Source organism: Felis catus, chromosome B1, assembly GCF_018350175.1.
Source record: "Felis catus isolate Fca126 chromosome B1, F.catus_Fca126_mat1.0, whole genome shotgun sequence".
Taxonomy (NCBI): domain Eukaryota; kingdom Metazoa; phylum Chordata; class Mammalia; order Carnivora; family Felidae; genus Felis; species Felis catus.
The window spans coordinates 148467757-148487015 of NC_058371.1; the positions used below are offsets into that span (position 1 = coordinate 148467757).

The window sequence follows — 19259 nt, forward strand, 5'->3', positions numbered from 1 at the left end:
AAATAAAATATGGCCTTTTGTAGCAACGTGGATGGAACTGGAGAGTGTGATGCTAAGTGAAATAAGCCATACAGAGAAAGACAGATACCATATGGTTTCACTCTTATGTGGATCCTGAGAAACTTAACAGGAACCCATGGGGGAGGGGAAGGAAAAAAAAACAGGTTAGAGTGGGAGAGAGCCAAAGCATAAGAGACTGTTAAAAACTGAGAACAAACTGAGGGTTGATGGGGGGTGGGAGGGAGGAGAGGGTGGGTGATGGGTATTAATGGGTATCCCCTTTTGGGATGAGCACTGGGTGTTGTATGGAAACCAATTTGTCAATAAATTTCATATAAAAAATAAAAAAAAATAAATGACAAAAAAAAACCACACAAAATATCCAGGTCAACTATGACATCCAGGTGGTCAAATCCAGTGCTACTGTTTAGATCCTTCTCTTCATCAATCTCAGCAGCCTTTGGCATGCTGATTCGGCTTTCTGACTTGTAATGATTTATTCTTTTGGTTTTTCCTCTCAAACCATTGGCTGCTCTTCATTTCTCTTTTGGTTCCTCTTATTCTTCTCAAACCCTCAATTTGGGAAAACGTTCATGGATTCTTCCTGGGTTTACCACCCTTTTACCTTTTTTCCCTCTCTTTTGTATCATTATAGTTGACCTACTCCATTCCTATAGCTTTAAATATGATACACATACTCTTAACTTCATTGAACTACATATTCATGTATCTAGCCGTTGTGTTAGTATTCCCGTTTGTATGTGAAGGGGACAACCCACATTTATGAATAAAGCAGAATATTTGATTTTTAGACACATCTCTTTTCTCAACTCTCCTAGTGTTTCCCCTCTTTAATAAATGAAACCATGATGCTCTCTGTGGATGAAGACAAAAATCTGTGAGTCATTTTTTTCCCATCCTCAACAGTCCATTAGAATTATAAGCCCTATCTTTGACGATATACCTGGAATCTGCCAGCACTTTCTAGTCTTAGCATTTATTGCTCCAGTCAATCCCAGCTACTGACATCACACACTTGACCATCTCAGTACTTTCTGGTCTCCCTACTTTCACTCTTGTCACCTTGTAAACATTCCTCACACAGTTATAAAAATGTTATTTTTTGAACATATACCTGATATGATTATTCTCCTGCTTAAAATCTTGCAATGACCTCCTCTAGCACTTAAAATAAATTCCAAGCATTTTCTCAGAGCCTATTAATTTCTATAATTTATTATCTCTCTATCCCTCTTATCTTATATTCCACCACTTTTTCTCTCACTCTGTGCCAGCCTCAATAAACTTTCTGTTTCTAGAAGGTGCCATACTCTTTCCCAAATCACTTTTTACTTGTGTTCATAGTCTCTGAAATATTCTTACCCCGATTCTCCTCGAATAGTGTCTTCTTTATATCAGAGATGTTTCTTGCCACATTTTCTAAATAGCCCTTTCCTTTCCATCATCATTCTATTATTTTATCTTATTTTTTCCATAACGTATTACATTATGAAATGATTTTCAAAATTTATATATGTCCATTAACTATTCTCTGTCTTCTTTCACTAGAATCTAAGTTCCCCACTGCATAGAATTATGTCAAACACATTTTAGACATTCAAATGTTTGTTGCACAAATTATCTGGATACTTGTTTAAGTTGCAAATTATTATGTCACTGCACACTTCTGAGCCATAAGTTTCAGGGGAGTAGTGTCCCTGGAAATCTGCACAGGAAATATGTACCTAGGGGTGGCTGGGTGGCTTCATTGGTTAAGCATCCAATTCTTGACTTTTGCTTGGGTCAAAATCTCATGGTTCATGAGTTTGAGCCCTCCATCAGGCTTTGTCTGTACTTGGGATTCTGTCTCCCTCTCTCTCTGCCCCTCCCCTGCTTGCTCTTTCTCTTTCAAAAAATAAATAAAAGTAAACTTAGAAAGTTAAAAAAAAGAAATAAGCACCTAAATAGTTTTTTATACACTTGAAAGTTTGGGATTCACTACTTTCTTCTGGATGAAATCAGAACCTGTTCATGAAGAACTCCAGAAGTGGACAGGCATATTCTCTGTTTTCCCTGGAATTCGGATTTCCTTCATTGAAGAGCTAGTGGATAAGAAATAGGTTTTCTGGGATTTTCCTGTAAGAGCATTAAAGCCGACTTCCCTTTGATTGTCGGTGGAGCTGGGCTCTCACTGGGCTCTCACTTGGAGTGATTGCTGCTTGATATCCTGGTTGTATTTCCTTCCCCTACTCAAGTCTTGGATAGTTGAGAGAAGTAATATGCATCTTAAGCTGTTGGAGGGAGGAGTCCTTCAGCTGATGGTGCCTCACTTTCACCTTATTTTATTGCAGCTAATTTCTTTCATCTGCCTTGGTTTGACCAAACTTCAGCCATAAGTTTATCCACAGGAATAACTCTGCAAGGTATTATTGAATTCACATAGAATTCTGGAGAAATACTGCCTCCTGGATGTCTTAGTCATTTACATAAGGAGATGACTCATCAGGTGATATTTGTTCTCTATATCTATATGAAAAGTTAACAGAAATGTTATGTACTGAACAAGAACATAGTAAGATATTTACCACCTTCTCTTTTGTTTCTCAGATCAGAGGTTATCCCTAAAGTTAAGAGAACTTTATATATTCACTTTTTATCCATTAGAAACAGGTTATAAATTATTTTAGTCCCATCTTTTGTTCTTTTTTACTTTGCCCAATGAAGCTAAAAGTCATTAAAAATACTCATTTGGGTACAGAGTTTATCCATTCAGTAGACATCTGTTTAAACATTTAATTTGTACTTACTTGTCAATTACTGTTTTTTATCCATTAAGGTTCAGCTCCAATTCACCTGTGGGACCTTTCCTAATTTGTGTAAGTAAGTCTAGTTTCCCTTCTACTTTAAAGGTTTATTTATTTAGTTTGAGATAGAGAAAGTGTGCATGAGCAGGGAAGGGCCAGAGAGAGAGGGAGAGTGAGATTCTCAAGCAGGTGCTGTCAGTGTAGAGCCCAGTGTGGGGCTTGAACACATGAGCCGTGAGATCATGACCTGAGCTGAAACCAAGAGTTGGACACTTAACTGACTGAGCCACCCAGGCACCCCTTCCCTTCTGCTTTAAAAACAAACAAATCCCTCTCCTCCCAAAAAACCTCTGTGAATACTTTATTGGAACACTTACTACATTTATTGAAATTGTATACAAGTTACTCTATTCTCACTAGACTATAAGCTACTTAAAGAAGAAAAAAAATCCTTTTGTCCAAATCTCTAGCATTTAGCACAATTTTTGACACAAAATGAATATTGAGTTTTTAGTGAATGAATGAAATATGAAAGATTATATGGGGAAATGTGAGTCTTCTTCTCAAGGAGAATAATGGAGATAAATTCAGCTTTTTGTTTACTTTTCCATAAAAGCCTTTTTCAATAGTTGGTATATAAACTCCATGTGAATGTGGTAAGTAGTGTCTCTACAGCTGATTATGTTTTAAAATAATAGTGTTTTCAGGGGCACACTAATTTTATCAACTATTTTAGATGAAATGGTAAACATGCTATAATAAGGTCAGTTTAGTTTGGGAAGCATAGTTAAGCAAAAGATGTGTTAAACTGGCATTTTCAAGAATGTTATATATGTTTGCTCTAAATTTTCAAGAGATATTTTGAGTTTGAGGGTGAATATTTAATTTGAGTCCATCTGGTAAGATTCATGCTTCAAGATACACACTTTGGGAGACAATGTTCTTGTGAATCCTATTCCCATAAACCAACATTAGATTACAAAATAAAATGGAGGTTTGATTGACACTCTCTTTGAGAAATTATCTCCCTAGTCACCACAGTCAAAAGTGTCAGGACCAGGAATGATGTTGCCCAAATCCCCTGGGGGACTAGCTGATTAATTTTAATAGAATGCATTTGCTTCACAAATACAGTAGTTAAAAGTAAATGATAGTTTCTCTGTTTTTATCCCCCCAGGGAGTTACAGTGATATAATTTGAAGTGAATAAAATAAAATTTCCAATCTGAGAGTTAAGAACATATATCAAAGCCTAAACAAAGAAAACAGAGGAAAGACAGTAAACTAGAAAGTTGGCCTTCCCAAACTACTGAGCAGCCAAGCTTTGCCTTTGGCCCCTCTTCAGGGCTTTGATTTCCTACCTTCTTCATTTTCCCCTATCTTGGTTTCCTTTGACTGTCTTTCCTCAGTCATGCAATCACCTCCAATCTGTCAGCTGTAAGATTGTGAAATAATTGCTATAAAATTAATTTACCAAGTTATATTGAGGACAGTCTAGTCTTCTTGCTCTCCCTCCCATAGTTTTAAATGGGATTACTGACTTTAATACCAAAGAATGATCACTGACTTTAATACCAAAGGATGAATATTTAATGTTTGAGGAACCTCTGATCCTTGAAAATGACCAAGGGAGACAGCAGTTTCCTGTTCAAGTCATGCTGAGAAGCTCATTAGGCTGACCTTGATTTGTAGCCAGCTAGTGGGTCATGGCAGGATTTCCCTCATTGATGTTGAGGGGTTAGCCATGAACACTTTTAACTTGGAGTGGAGAAATGTAATCTTTGTCCAAAGAGAATTTTTCTTATTTCCTGATAATTGACCTATGGGGACAAAGGTTGCCATTGTGACACAATGAAAGGCTCATTGTGCAAGTAGAATCTTGTTGGATGCTGTTTTGTCATTTACTGCAGGAGAGTTTATTTTCATCACCACCTGCTACCTTTTCCTCTTTCAGGGATTTGTTTCTAGAATGCTCATCATGAGATTTATGGAAGCTGATGATCAGGACATGTTGTTCTATAATAAAGTTTGCAAACTCTTTGCTATGTGCATTTCATTTCTATGAAAGGGAATATATACTTGGTTAACTAAAAGCCTCTGAACTTGGTTTTTCCATAACTGACACAAATGTTAAATCCTTTGAGATATATAATCTATCTATCTATCTATCTATCTTTCTATCTATTCTATTGTATCCAACTTGTATTGTCTTGTGACAAAAAATTTTATTTAAGACTTCACATTTTATGGCAGTTTATATGGCAAAGTATGGATAGACACAAATTTACCCATTTTTTGGGGCTAATGCTATAGTTAATTAAGAGAAAACTGTTACCATTGATATATTGATTTTAAGAAGTTTTTTTTCAAAAATAGGAATACTCTGCTAATTTATGTATTGATATAGGTCAGAGATATGAAAAAGCTGTTTTGTTTAACATTAAGAATTTGGAAGTTTTCTTAATACTTTTTATTTCTCAAATATTCACTGAGTACTCTGCTAGGTGCTGGGGAATACTTATATTATTGTGTTACTGCAGGAACTTACAGTCTTCTCAAGAAAGATACAGAAATGTAAATGAATGATTTTTTAGAAATTAAAGTATAATAAGATTTTTTTTTAAAAAGTGGAAGTAAAATGTAGTGAAGAAAGGTCAGAGTGGTGAGTTATTCTGTTTGGAGAGATAGGAGAAAGCTTTTCATGACGGTCATGATACTGGATTTAGATCTTGAGAGATAAAGTGGATTTAAACAGTGAACCTGAGGAATGGACATTGCATGAAGCTAGAGCACCTAAGCGGAGGCACAGGGTGTGAGAGTGAAAGCCAGTTGTGGGGAATGGCAATAGTGTGGCAGAACACCTGGGGCTGGGAGAGAGATGGGCTCCTGGCATGGTAATTCAAAAGGAAGCTCAAACAAAAAAAAAAAAAAAAGGGAAGCTCAAGGCTTCATACTTGAAGGCTTGAAGCTTGAAGGAAGCTTCAAGGCTTTGTAGAAAGCCTTGAATGCCATGTAGGGGGAAATGGATTTCTACTGCAGCTACTATGAAGCCTTCCAAGGCATTTCCAAGGCATTTTAGAGGTCGGAGATATAAGTCAGTGTGTGTTTTGAAAGATAACTCTGGTGGCAGTGTGACATCTAGATTAGCAGAGAAGGAAATGGGTGGTAGTTGCATTTATCAGCAGGGGTTTGATTTTTCCTCCTGAAATAAACTGAAAACAGACAGACTTTGGTACTGCCATTGTAGAGTCCTAGACTCAGGATTTATTTTAGTATATATGCTGCTGGCAAAAACATAGGAGTTGAATAGGCTTGGTTTGTATTTCTTTTCTGCCATGGGCTAGGTCTATGTGTAGTTCCATAGGACTTTCATGGTCTTTAGTTTCCCCACATATGAATTGTGATTACTGAACAGAGATTAGGTGATAATTTGCTGATCTAATGATTCAGAAAAACACTTTGTAACCTGCAAGCATGGTATGAATCTAGCTTTAGGATCTTACTCATCAGTTTTTTGAAGTTAGATAAAGTACTTGAGTTTTTTGATATCCCTTACCAACATATCAAGTTTATATCCTACAGTATATAAATTACAGACTCAGTTGAGAAATTGAGGCACAATTACTCAAATATTTTTTGAATTAAATTAAATCTACTTCTGGCTCTTGTTAATACAATTGGTGCAACTATACAGCAGAAGATGGTGGATAGACTTTTACTCAAGGTACTTCCAGGACTGGTTGATGTTGGTCACCTCACTCCCCATACTTTTTATAGAATGGTTAGTCATCAAGAAATCTATATTAAAATCTGTTAAAAATTATTTTGCATTCCTACCAGCAAAGCACATTTCGAAAATAGGAAACCAAGATCTTCTATTTACTAAAGAGGGACACAAAAGATATCTGTGAGAGAATACTGATGCTTCTTCAGTTATATTTGTTTTTATTTTATTAGCAGGAATATTGACTCTTCAGGAAAGTGGCTCACATTCAACTTTGTAGAGACCTGAAATAAATGATAAGTGCTCAGTTATTAATCCAGATGGGTAATTTGCTTGTGAAGTTATAAATTTTTTACTTTTTAATTACAAAGATTGCTTTATTTTTTTTTTAATTTTTTAAATGTTTATTTATTTTTGAGACAGAGAGAGACAGAGTGTGAATGGGGGAGGAGCAGAGAGAGAGAGGGAGACACAGAATCGGAAACAGGCTCCAGGCTCTGAGCCATTACCCCAGAGCCCGACACGGGGCTTGAACCAACGGACCGCAAGATCCTGACCTGAGCTGAAGTCGGACACTTAACCGACTGAGCCGCCCAGGCGCCCCACAAAGATTGTTTTAAAAGTAAATCTAGTCCAATGACTGGGAAACTTTATGCTCAAGAAGGCTTGAGTAGATGCAGGAAAGAAGGCAGAGGCCTTTAATTGTAGGTAATAGCTGAAAGTTTTTGTTTCCTAAAACAGTCCTCTTGGTCCTAGTGTAATCTTTAGTCTGCATTCCTTCAGTTAAGCCAGTAACTTTGGTTTTGATATGATGAGATGATAGGGGCCCCTTTTGTACATGGGATATTCAGCCTTAAGGATTTTATTATGATATGAGCATCAGAAGCTAGTTTTAAGTTTTAATATTAATTAGAAAAATACATGATTTTCTAAGGAATAGTCTGAAGTCTGCCTTAGACCCTACATCCACAAGTTCATCTGTTGTGATATGCACTTTAGTTGAAGTTTTGCCTCCTTTAGACCCCTGATTTAGTTCAAATATGCACAAATGTTGATAGCAGAAAATATTTAAAAAGTTAGAAATATGTTAGTAAGAAAGGAAAGGGTTTGTTTCTATTATATCATAGCAAAGGAGGTATTTAAACTGACGTGCTACTGTGATCATGGAAAGACACAGGAACTTACTGCTGAGTGGAGACTAACCATGTCTACCAGAGAAAAAGATGGAAACAAATTGTAACTTAATGGGGATAAGTGGGAACATTGCAATATATTTTTAATGGAATGGTACATTATAATTCACAAATAACTTAAAAAACACATGCTTTGTATTATGTGTACTTACCACCTATTTCATTTTAAATTGCAGTGGGACTTTTTTTCTTATTTACTGGCCACTAGAAGGTGTAGTTGTAGGGTCAGACAGAGGTATTGGAATAGGAAAATTATATGGATACCAAGGATATCCTCGATACAGGAATGGTACATAATATGGGCCCAATGGATATGGGAAAGGGGGTCCATAAAACTGTGAAGGTGATTCATTGCTCTGAGTGACCTGTTGAAAGAAAGAAATTAAAAAGATTTGTTTTACTTTTCATGCTGGAGAGAGATAAAATAGCCTTTTAACATGTGGGTCTTCATTTTTAAGTAGGGAGTTTAGAAGTTCTAGGATCATTTACCTTTTCTCTGTGTACTATGAACAGGGATTTAAATAATTCACATTATTTTAGAAAATTTAAGGAAATTACTTAAAGATAACTATATCTTCAAACCTTTCTGCTCATGGCCAAATTTTCCTGATAATTACTTTTAACTAGAAGGCCAAGAGGGAGGGGGATTAATGAGGGAACATCAGATTTCTCCCTTTGTCTTTATACTAGATCTTTACCCAAACTTTGTGTAGGCCCTGTATCTTCTTTATCTTTCTTTATTTTTCTTTTTTCTGTCTCTTATCTTCTATTTATATCCCTATCAATTTCTGTATCTTTAACACTGTTTGTATCTTTGGCCTCAAAACCAAACTCCCTTTCAGATAATAAGATTTTTATGAATATAAGCAGATTCTTAAATAAGAACCTTCCTCTTCAACTTTTATTTTTCTTTTCTTAAAAAAATTTAATTAACTATTTAGACAAAATAATCCTTTAGTGAATTTGTCACTGGCAAGATCATCAAACTGGTCCATATCTCCTAATTCTCAAGTTTTAATTGTTATTATTATTATTATTATTTTACCTTTTGTGGAATGAACTTTGTAGAGTTAAGCAGAGTGGAGACATGAATAATTAACAGCCTCTATTAGTCTAGATAATTCTAACAAAAATGTCATAACCGAGTATATCTCAGAGTGATTCAAGTTTCATTTTGGTTCCCACTGTTACATGAGAGGCTGATATAATTCCCTTCATACAAGCAAGATCAGATTTTTGAAGTCTGTTCTGTTGACTGCTTTATATAAACTCTTTAAGGTTTTCTCTAGAGTTTGAGAAGGTTAGATAAAGGAACTTTAACCACAGTTATGGATATGTCGCATGGACATCTTACATGTTAAAAAGAGGATATGTAACTTACACTTGGTTGTTCTCTTTCTGGGTCTTGAGTGACCTAAAACTCAAATAGTGAAATTAGTTCAACTCATGTTCATGAAACACACAAACTGAGAAATATATGCATATGTGTGAAGGAAATAATTTCTCTACTACTTAATGTTATTTTATACTATCCAGTTTTTAAAAATCTAGGATTTGAGCATCTAGAAAACATTATAGTAACCCTTTTCCTGGAAAGTGTTAATATGTATTCTAAATGATTAAAATTCACCACTGTATCAATGCTATGTGGATTGAACGAACTAAGCACTGAACAATATATGATTTACATCATGTTAAAGGGGCAGATATCAGGCATGTTTATAAAGTAGGAATACAGTGTGTGTGTGGGGAAATTCCCAGGATTCTCGAATTAGAACAAAAAAAATCAAATTCATAAATACTCTGAAATATTGACCATAAATACTCTGGAATATAGAAACGGATACTTACCGGGAAACCAGAAGTTACTGCCAAAATGGCTGTGATCAGAAGGAGAACTTTCATCTTATTCAGAAATATCCTAGAAATCAGGAGAAAGATCAAATGTTAGCATAAATTTAGAAAATCCAGTTGTAGTACAGATTATGTTACTAACAATTCTGACTTTAGGCAAGTCACTTAATCTTAGGGCATCAATCTATTTGTTAATGGAGCACATTGTTTTTTTTAGGTAAAATCAAAGGTACTTTGCAACTTTACAACTATGTTACCTCAATTCTTTTACAAATCAAGTTTCACATATCATTTCAGAATAATACCTCTCCATATATGGTAATAAAGGTAGTTTCTGGAATAAAATACAGCCTTAGTTTATATAGATAGAATGGTAGTGTGGGGGTAAGCAGTTATTTACTGATCTCAGGATGTTCAAAACATGGTAATAATGTCTATAAATTAGTTTCAGTGAAAGAATGATTCGAATTGGTTCTCAGGAAACCCCGAAAATTCCATGCTATTTAGAAGGACATATTTTTGACATATGGGAAAGGACATTTCCAAAGCATTTCATTTTATATTTTAATTTCAATTGTAGACTCTATCTTATCATATGTTGTTATAATGTATTAGTTATAATTGCTAATAATTTGTATAAAACTGAGCTAAATTAAGTATTTAATTAATTTATTTATGCAATTATAGGCCAACACATTACAAAGTTTCTGAAGAGTTTTTAAAGTTTTACATTCAGGAAAATGTCAATTGTCCATATCATTATTATTATTTGGGGATGGCTTTGGGCAATTAATGGAGATTCTAGGGGTATTTTATCACCTCTTGATGCTTCCTAAATTTCTATGAGATGGAAAAATAAAATGTAAAAGAAAAAATGTACTCACATTTTGAACTCTGTCTTTATTTTTGATCATATTGTTCAAAATTCAAATTGGGATTTGGAAAAATACCAGATGATGTTGTTGTAATAAGACAGGCATTTAAAATTGCAGTGAAGTTTAGAATTATATGGGAGGACTTGCAGAATGGGCAATTTTACACACACACACACACACACACACACACACACACTTCTCACAGACATAAATAAACACACACAGAGCATAACTTCTAAGCTGCAAAGCATTGTACCGGGTGCTGTTGGGTATAATGATAAGGCATGATACCCAAAATCACTAATTACTAAGTTTACAAATTCAAGCAACCATTGTATGACAGTCTCAATAATTTTAATTTTGGCATTTTACAGGATATGTCTATCTGTCTACTGTTTATCTATCATTTATTTGTATCTATCTATCTATCTATCTATCTATCTATCTATCTATCTATCTATCATCTATCTATCTACCATCTATCATCTGTCTATCTATCTACCTAACATCTATCTATCTATCTATCTATCTATCTATCTATCTATCTATCATCCATCTATCTATCTATCTACCATCTATCATCTGTCTATCTATCTACCTATCTAACATCTATCTATCTATCTATCTATCATCTATCTATCTATCATCTATCTACCTTAGTTTATCATATTTAAGACCTCTCTTACCTCAGACTTCTCAGCCAGTTCCTTCTCGTGGATGCTGTTGTAAGCAATTAGAAGTGACTGGCCCTGGATTATTACAGCTATTTTATAGACTCAGAAGTGAATGGTATGGAAAAGTTTGTGGCTTGAAAGCCTCTCTCTGGGATCAGTTATTACTGAGTTGAATCATCAACTATCACAATGTGTTGAAATTGGGGAATAGCCAATGTTTGTGGTTTCATTGAAACTGAGTGACTACCAAATACATCTATTTGTGATCAAATTTTCTATCTTGTATATATAAAGCTTGTAATATCATATAAGGTTGCCCCACGCTCTTATTTTTTTAAAACTTAATTTCCATAGTTAAAAATATTTTCTAAGCATCTTATGGGTATTGATTATAATCTACTGGAAAGCATGTTTGGTAGTGTTGTAATTTAAGAAAATAAAGACTATTAAAAATGTTAAAGAGATTAAAATCTTTTGCATGATTCTTTCAGCTCTGATTTTAGTGATCAGAGTTAGAGGTTCACATATCAATGGACCATATCTGGGAGGATCAAAGCATCATGGTTACCTTATGAAATACTATATTCTCTTTTTCAATTAAAGGTGCACTTAACACAATAGAAAGGATATAACAGTCAAATGTGGGACTGAACACTAGAGCCCTCAAAAACTTCAAGAACTACCTTAAATATGTATGCATATTGCATGTCTATAGTCAAGAGTTATAAAACTTGGGCTTTTTTACCATTTATTTGAGAGTCCTCAAGAATATTGCATCCTTTCAGTTCAATTTCTATGTCAGCAGAGTTTATATGATCCAAATTTTAGTAATGCATCAAAATCTGTCCTTTCTCTTTTATCCTTTATGTGAATTAGTTCTCAGGAGAACTCAGAAAAAAAGTAACATTTAAGTGCTCAAGTGCAAACCTAACTGCTTTATATGTATTGTCACGTAATCCTCAAAACAACCAACCTTCAGAGCCCAGCATTATTGTTCACATGATCCCCATTACAGAGAAAGAGAAGTAGAGAATGCTAATTACTATATATTATACTGTGGCGGAGATGGTACTGAACATCAGTAATTTGGGTCCAAGCCCACCCTCTTAACTAATGCTTTATACTGTCATGTGGCAGAAGTACAGAAAAATCACTGAAAACCCAGAGAAACATTAAACTTTCTTATAACTGAACGTTCTAGCTTATCTCACTTATTTAAAGCAAACTGCCTCAATCAGAAATCTAATTTATTAAACCTAGCATGTTGCTGTACATGAATTTAATTTGAGCCAATCTGAGGTCAGAGTAGATTACCCAAGGACTAACGGGTGTATCTGTATGTATATGTGTGTGCATATGTATGTGTGTGTGTTTGTACATGTGTGTATAACATACTGTTCATTTCCTTGTCTTACAATCTGTGTTTCCGTTTCTTTACTTACATGAAATTGTTCTAACAAAAGTTTCCAGTTACCACTTTTTAAATTAATTAATTAATTAATGTTTATTTACTTTTGAGAGAAAGAGAGAGAGACAGAGTGCAAGCAGGGGAGGGGCAGAGAGAGACACACACACAGAATCTGAAGCAGCCTCCAGGCTCTGAGCTGTCAGCACAGAGCCGGATGTGGGGCTTGCGCTCACGAACCGCAAGATCATGACCTGAGCCGAAGTCAGAGGCTTAACTGACTGAGCCACCCAGGTGCCCTGCCAGTTACCACTTATTGTGAAAACCATAGATGTTTTTCTGTCCTCATGTTATATTATATTGTTTGGCATTTAAATAGTGGTGACTACTCCATCTGGAAACCCTTTTTTTCTCTCCTTTAGCTTCTTAAAGCCACTCTCTTCTGTTCTTTTTCAACTTTTCTAACAGTAACCTTAAGTCTTATTCACTGATTCTTTTCCCTCAACTTGTTGTAGTTGACCTCTTAGTCCACTCTTGTTATGAATCATATAATAGACTTCTGAGTCCCTAACGTATACCTTTAGTCCAGAGTCTTGTCCTGTAGAATGGAATATCTAACTGCATATTTCATTTAGATATATGATGGATATGATTCAAAACTGAACTTACTATTTTTTCCTTGAAAATCTGCTTCTCACTTTTATTTAATCCCTCACCTAATGGTCATACATCACTCATTCTTCCAAGCCAGAAATCTGAAACTCACCTGTACTTTCCTTGTCCCTTCATTCTGGTAATTAAATTTTCCTTTATACACTCCGGTAATCATTTTCTTGCATTCTCATTGCCATTTCCTTAGTTTAGTTTCTCATTCTCTTCTGGACTATTATAATAGCCTCTTAATCAGATTCTCTACTCTAATACTCTGTCTCTAATCCACCTTCCTCAGTAATGCTATAGTGATTCTAGTAAGTTGGCTTTCAAATGTTTTTAAATTCACCCATGGTTAAAAGAATGTATTATATGTCATAACTTAGTACATAGACACACACACAAAGAATTGAAACAAGATTAAAAAATAGTAGCTTTACTTATTAAGCTTTTTAAAATGCACAATACTTTTTCCATCTCTGTTGAAATATATTTGACCTATAACATTGAGTAAGCTTAAGGTATACAATATGATGATTTGATATATGTATATATTGAGAAATGATTACTATGATAAGGTTAGTTAACACATCCATTACCTCACATAGTTACCTTTGGGAACATGTGTATGTATATGTGTGTGTAGTGAGAACATTGAAGGTCTACTCTTAGCAAATTTCAAGTATACCATACTAATACAGCATTAGTAACTATAGTCACAGTGCTGTACGTTAGGTCCCCGGAAGTTACTTATCTTATAAACCCACCACTCCCCAGCCCCTGGCAACCACCAATATACTCTATGTTTCTGGGAATTTGGTTTCTTTACATATAAGCAAGATCATGAAGTATTTGTTTGCTGATGAGCACTTTTCTTATGAGTGGTTTTGCTTACTCAATCTTTGGTTTTTATTTGTGTTGGCCAACAGGTAGTCCTGATTACTAGCCAGCTGTATAAGGCTGCGGATGTCCTGTTATTGAAATTCTAGCTATCAGGAGGCAGCAGGGATAAGGAAGATGTCAGCCATGGAAACTCCCACACTAAATAAGGTAGCGAAAGCTCTAGATTTGACAGATATGTGTTTAGATTTTTAGATCTTATTCCTTATTAGCTGTGGATGGGAAAGCCCCACTTTTGAGTCTGAATTTTTTTATCTTTAGTGTGAATATAAAAATAATTATCCTGGGGCGCCTGGGTGGCGCAGTCGGTTAAGCGTCCGACTTCAGTCAGGTCACGCTCTCGCGGTCCGTGAGTTCGAGCCCCGCGTCAGGCTCTGGGCTGATGGCTCAGAGCCTGGAGCCTGTTTCCGATTCTGTGTCTCCCTCTCTCTCTGCCCCTGCCCCGTTCATGCTCTGTCTCTCTCTGTCCCAAAAATAAATAAATGTTGAAAAAAAATAAAAAAAAAATAAAAATAATTATCCTGGAACTGGTAAATAAGTGAAATGAAATGTAGAAAAGCACTCATCATGGTATCTGACTTCATAAATGATGGTTTCATGAGCATCGGAGCTGAAGCTTTGAGTAAGTCAGGCCTCTTCCTGCTACATATCCTCAGGGATCCTTAGGTAATTATGTTCTCCAGCTAATCTAAAGATATAGGAAAACATATTATATAGTAATTGGAACCAGATAGGGACTTAATATGTTAGTTAAATCTGAATATAAGTAGTGGAATTTTGAAACCAAGTATTATCAGGAGGGAATAATTACTCTTTCTGGTTGGTGATCTAACTTTATCCTCCACACCAACCCAGCAAGCTCTAACAAGTTGTAATTCTGGCCTCTATTACTTTCATGTGTTAAATCTTAATTCAAATGATTAGAATATAATAAACAGAAAACACCTTTGCCTAAAAGAACAAAAATTATATATTTATATAATATATAAATTTATATAAATTTTATTTTATATTTTATATAAAAAGTTTATATATATTATAAATATATACATATTTTATTTTATATATATATATATATATATATATATATATATATATATATATAAATCCACTCTGCAAAGTCTTCAGCATGTGGTTGTCCTTCAAAGAGCAAGTGCAACCAGGATGTTCTGCCCAGGAAGACGTTGTGAGTGACCTTCAGAAGCTGGACAGGCTATCATAGGAAAGAGAGCATAAGTTTATTTTTTGGGTACTCAGATGGAAGAAGAAAATTAATATATAAGATATTAATATGAAAACATCCAAAATGTCCATTGATGGATGAATAGATTAAGATGTGAGATACACACGCAAAAACTCACACAATGAAATTCTACTTGGCTATAAAAAAAAAAGAAACCTTGTATAAAATCTTGTCCTTTACAACAGCATGGATGGACCTTGATGGCGTTATGCTAACACAAGTCAGGCAGAGAAAGACAAACACCATGTGATTTCACGTATATGTGGAATCTAAAAAGCAAATCAAGCGAACAAACAAAACAAAAGAAAGCCAAACTCACAGAAACAGAGAACAGATTGGTGGTTGCCAGAGAGAAGGAGGTTTGGAGGGTGGGCGAAATGGGAGAAGGGGATCAAGAGGTACAAACTTCTAGTCATAAAATAAATAAGAAATGGAAATGTAATATACAGCACTATAATCACTAATACTGTATAGTATATTTCATAACTTAATATGGTGATTAGTAGACTTATTGTAATCATTTTACAGTGTATACACATACTGAATCATTGCATTTGCACCTGAAACTACTATGTCAATTATACTTCAAAAAAGATATTAAAAATAATCTATAAGGAAAAACTTTTTTAAAAGTTAAAGACCTATCTCTGCAGGTATTCAAGGAGATGTTGAGTGACTATAAGCTGTGGTATAGTATAGTAGAAGGGGATTTTGGAATGGTTCAATGACCTCTACGCCTTTTCAATTATAATATTCTCAGACTGGATGGTAAATGGGGATGAGTACCTAAAGGAACAGTTTTAGCAGTTAATGCAATAAAAAAAAAAAGCCCAAAGGTTTATTTTCATTAAAGGATTAGAATTAGTGGTAGGGATATGCACATTTTAAGCCATACTCTGGGAAGGCTTATCAGTGGATTAACTCAGTAAAACAGCAGAAATACCTTGTTCCACATCTTGTGGCTGGCAAAGTTTGTAGAAATTCAATACATACACATTCCTTAGGCATTTCTACTATTTTGGTCATTGAAAACGATGAGAAATAATCTAACCTGTTCAGTACTCAGGAGGAATTTTTTTATTTAAAAAAGTTTGTGACCTCTTCTCTTTGAGAGAATGGATAAAGATAAATCTCTGAATTATCTTCAAAGCCCCTGTAAATGTTATACATTAAACTAGAAGTGACCTTAGTTGTTGTAGACTCTGGGTATGGAGTTCTCTCTTGCCCAGCAAGAGAGCGGATGCTGGATTGAAGTGTGACAGAGGCTAATGTCTAGGAGGAGACAAGAGCCCCGAGTAAGGGTCCTTGCTCTGTTTTTATTAGGATCAGAAGGCTTACAACATGATGAGAGTGCACAAAGAGACAATGAAACCATGAACATTAACTCCTGGGCATGGGGGAAAAGGGGTTTTGAAGATATGTGGTGTTAGGGGTTTGGGTCAATACCAAACAAAATTCTGGTGCTGGGTAGAAGGTTGTTTACAGCAGACATGAGGCTCCACCTCTGTTTACCTGAGCTGGCCTAGGGAACAAGAAAGACAGAGCATGTACCTCAGGCTCAACAAGGCACCTTTCTTTTGCTAAATAGACCCGCTTGGGCAACTTGGCCCAGTTTACCTGTTTTTGTCCTTCCTTCCAGTGAAAGCAGCTTTTTGCTATTGTATTAAATTGGAGGGGGCTTCCGCCCTGAATACCTAATCTTGTTTACCTAATCTTGGATGTTTTTCATCCTGAGGTATCCTATTCCTATACCTTTGTCTTATACTGGGTGCTTTTGCCCTGTTTACCTAATCTTATTTACCTAATCTTGTTTACCCAAACTTGGGTGTGTTAATCCTATGGCTTTCTAATTCTTTACGCCTTGTTTACCCATTGGTGCAAGCTCAGAGAATTCCTAAATTTATTCCCCACACTTAGTGACTGTGGATTCTTGCAAAAGAATTCAAATCCTATATTGTCCAGGTTGTAGAATCTGAGTGGTTGTCAATTCCACAATCTCCCTGGCACACCTAACTTCCATTTGTTAGGTGGTCATAGATTTCTCATGCCTGGAGTCAGCACCAGCAAGTGCCAGAGTCATGGGCAGACAGCCCCATGACCACCATACTATTCCCTAGAATGGGCTTGGCTTACCATGGCACTAATTATGTGCTTAAAAAATAGTTATTGAGTGAACAAACTAGGCTCATCAGAAGTTGCTTTGTATATTTTTTGGTGTTCTTTATCAGTCATACCATAGCTCAAAACCAAAAGGCCAATAACTGAGAAGCTCCATTTATTAACTGTCCCCATACTCACAAGGCATGGTTTTATCAGAATATTTTGAGTTTTATACCACATTCTATTGATAGTTTGATATTTTGCACATGGCTCAAAGTATGGAAATTACCATACATATATATTTCAAAAAGTGTTTGTAGCCCATTCCAGAAACTTCCCTTTCTTTCTAGAAGATATGTAACTTATTTTCTCAAAATCAAACTAATATTGGTTAAATACAAAATGTAAAGATTAATGACCTCCTTCTATGTACTATATTTTCTAAAATGTTGAATAGAACCTAAATATTTTGATACAGATCATGACTTATGGTGCTGCTACCCTGTGTGTGTTACACAGAGCTCTGTAGATACTGCCTCTGTTTCCTCCTAAATAGACATTTTCCCCTGATGCATGTTCTTCATGCAGAGATTAAGAAAGTGGCCTGTAGTCTCATGAATCCAGGATCTGAATCATGCCTCTCCACTTACTCAACTTGGATAAGTCTCTTTGCCTTTTATAACCACCCATTTATTCAGCATTAAAGGAAAAATAACATTTTTCCTGTTTGCCTCCTAGCTTTAACAATTTAAATAAAGCTGATGTTTTCTATATGGCAGTGGATTGAAATAAAATTTTGAACTTGAACTGCTAGTCTCCTTCAGGTATATATCTGATCTCCATAGTACTCTAGAATTTCAAGTTTCCCCCCTTGAGTTTTATGTCTGAATTATTAAATTATAAGAAGCTTTTTGTATTTAATAGAGATTAGAGTTATACTAAGTCCTACATGATCTAGTATACTTACAAAATGTTCTATTAGTTTACATTATTTAAGGTAAAAAATGCTTATGTGCTAGAAACTGATGAATGCTTTACATGAAATATATTATATTCACAATAGCCCTATGGGATAAGCTATGTAATTTATGTCTATTTTTACAGATAAGGAAAATGCAGCTTGCATAGCTTTGGATTTCAGAAAAAGAAAAAGAAAACAAAAAAAAAGGTACCTGAGATCACAAATCTAGTAAACTGTGTAACTGGAATGAATGCAAGATATTTTCCTAACTGTAATACACATAACATGAAAAGGATTAGGGAAAAATTCACATAGTGAATTACAAGGGGGCTATAGAGATTTTAAATAGTTGTATAATCTGTTATTTTAAAAACTTTTTATATCAGAAGAGGTTACATTGCAACCGCTTTTGGACATAAGGCTGCAATCTATAACAAAGATAGTCTTCTAATTTTGTATATATTAATATATTAAATTAAATATTAACATTAAAAATAATTTAAAATTAAAATAGTTACTATATATTCAAAAGATAATACTTTTTTTGATTTGGGCAAGGGAAGTTTTGGATTAGTCACAAAAATATTTTTATAATAATTGGACATCTTAGAAGGCAAATATTAAAAGCTGTTTTTAAGGTATGTCAAACAGAATTGTTAATGGAAATTGATATTCAAAGTGTATTGGTGACATTTTTGCGCCTTATTATTTGAGATAATTGGTAAACAATGCTGCTCAGCTGTTAGCCCTTGCCATTTAAGTTATGAAATTATCAATGGAAATTCAGGTTGTGTTAAAACTTGGTTATAGTCATTAATTTATGAGTTTATTAATCATTTATTGTGCTGTAACTAGAAGTCAGGTACTGTGGAAGTC

The 19259-nt window shown here is 34.9% G+C and overlaps 1 long non-coding RNA gene and 1 other non-coding gene across 2 annotated transcripts; one reads left to right on the forward strand and one right to left on the reverse strand.

Moving 5' to 3' along the window:
• Positions 1-1901: 1901 nt before the first annotated feature.
• LOC123385048 lies at positions 1902-14232 on the forward strand. The gene is made up of 3 exons (XR_006597026.1): positions 1902-2506; positions 2837-2876; positions 14109-14232. It is a non-coding gene; the product is annotated as an uncharacterized LOC123385048 (long non-coding RNA).
• Positions 6723-8210, reverse strand: LOC109499133. Its single transcript, XR_006597027.1, has 2 exons — positions 7873-8210; positions 6723-6811 (listed from the first exon to the last, which is right to left on the reverse strand). It is a non-coding gene; the product is annotated as an uncharacterized LOC109499133 (transcript).
• Positions 14233-19259: the final 5027 nt, after the last annotated feature.